We start from the raw sequence: 2,500 nt of genomic DNA on the forward strand, positions 1-2,500 counted from the left end.
CTTAAATACTGTATGTTGGCTGAATATAGGCCCTACTGGTCTTAAATATGTTGGCTGAATATAGGCCCTACTGGCCTTAAATATGTTGGCTGAATATAGGCCCTACTGGCCTACAACAAAACTCATTTCACATTCCTCATTTCCTGAGAGGTTTCTCATTTAAGCTATCAATATAAACAGAGAGGGCAAGAGAAAGGAGCCATCTGAGAGATACAGTACATTCTGTAGGCTACATGGTGGTAATCTAAATGTGATCTATCTGAGAGATACAGTACATACTGTAGGCTACATGGTGTGGTAATCTAAATGTGATCTATCTGATATATACTGTAGGCTACATGGTGGTAATCTAAATGTGATCTATCTGAGAGATACATACTGTAGGCTACATGGTGGTAATCTAAATGTGATCTATCTGAGAGATACATACTGTAGGCTACATGGTGGTAAATCTAAATGTGAACCCTTGCATTTATCAGCGAAACTGTGTTCTGAATACCATCCAATTAAATTGTAGCTTTATTTAAATGCAGCTACACATATTTTGCATTTTAAATATATATTCTCATTACATGTATTCCACTACTTCCCAAACACTGTGTGTGTGTGTGTGTGTGTGTGTGTGTGTGTGTGTGTGTGTGTGTGTGTGTGTGTGTGTGTCTGTGTCTGTGTGTGCGCGTGTGTGAAGGGTGAGACACTTCCTCTTAACCATCTAGAATACAGAATAGAAGTCAGGAATGTTATATTTGCACAACCGTGTGTGTGTGTGTACATGTGTCAACAGAAGTGGTATGCTAATTTTGGTAAAGGCTTCCGCAATTTTGTTTGCGTGAGTGTATGTGCTTCTCTCCTCCTCTCTTCTCCTCTATCCCCCTGTTAATCACCATGCTCTTCTCCTCTCTTCTCCTCTCCTCCTCTCTCCTCCTCTCTTCTCCTCTAACCCCCTGTTCATCACCATGCTCTTCTCCTCTCTCCTCCTCTTCTCGTCTCTTCTCCTCTCTCCTCCTCTCTTTCTCATTCTTCTCCTCTTCTCTCTCCTCTCTTTCCTAGTCTCTTCTCCTCTCTCCTCATCTCTTTCCTCCTCTCTCCTCCTCTTCTCGTCTCTTCTCCTCTCTCCTCCTCTCTCTTCTCTTCTCCTCTCTCCTCCTCTCTTTCTTCCTCTCTTCTTCTCTCTCCTCCTCTCTTTCTCATTCTTCTCCTCTTCTCTCTCCTCCTCTCTCCTCCTCTCTTTCTCATTCTTCTCCTCTTCTCTCTCCTTTCCTTGTGCCCATATCTTTCAGCAGGTGTGTAACAGCATCACACATAACACACCATAACAACAATACAGTTTGTGGTGCCTGGCATCCTACCGGTAACTTCTGCAACACTAGTTGTGTGTGTGTGTGTACAGTATGTGTGTGTGCAATTGTGTATTCATATAAATGGTCTATTTGTCTGTTGACTGGCTCTGGGCTTTGTATACTGTATGTGTATTAATTTGAAGAATTAAATTGAATTCATGTGTGTGTTTGTGTGTGTTTGTTTTTTTTGTGTGTGTGTGAGGGTGTGAACCCACATATATGACATGTGCATCATGTGTGTTTGTGTGTGGGTAGGAGCCAAGGGCTTCTTTCCCCACGTGAAACTGTGTGTGTGCGAGTATGTGTGTGTGTGTGTGTGTGTGTGTGTGTGTGTGTGACTCTGAGTGATAACTTCTGTTTTCCGCTCAGAGAGTCACAGGAGAAGCTGTATGATGGGACAGTACTCAGCCCCTAAAGCCAGGTACGTCTAATATCACTACCTATAGCAAATCACCACACATGGATACATTAAGGCTGGTGTTATTCCTGTGTGTGTGTTTGTGTGTGTGTGTGTGTGTGTGTGTGTGTGTTTAAGCGTGAGAGACAGAGACCGAGAGAGAGAGAGAGAGAGAGAGAGAGAGAGAGAGAGAGCAAGAAAAGGAGTGTGTTATGATAACTGCCACCGTTACTTCTGTTATCTACTTGAAATTAACCACTTCAGTGTTTATTATGACATAAACTCAGTTTGGCCATAATTATGAGGAGATAATTCATAACCATTGTATGCAGTTATTGTGATATTACCTGCTTCATTCAGACAGTGTATGCAGTTATTGTGATATTTGTGTTCGTGTGTGAATTTCACTACAGCACCAACTCTCTCTGCAGCCCTTTATTATTAAAACAGTGGTGTGTGTTTACTAACTAGCCGTACACTGTTGACTGATTTTAGTAACAGTGGTGTGTGTACTAGCCGTACACTGTTGACTGATTTTAGTAACAGTGGTGTGTGTATACTAACTAGCCGTACACTGTTGACTGATTTTATTATAACAGTGGTGTGTGTGTACTAGCCGTACACTGTTGACTGATTTTATTAAAACAGTGGTGTGTGTATACTAACTAGCCGTACACTGTTGACTGATTTTATTAAAACAGTGGTGTGTGTATACTAACTAGCCGTACACTGTTGACTGATTTTATTAAAACAGTGGTGTGTG

The sequence above is a fragment of the Sardina pilchardus genome, chromosome 7 (assembly GCF_963854185.1).
Source record: "Sardina pilchardus chromosome 7, fSarPil1.1, whole genome shotgun sequence".
Lineage (NCBI taxonomy): Eukaryota > Metazoa > Chordata > Actinopteri > Clupeiformes > Clupeidae > Sardina > Sardina pilchardus.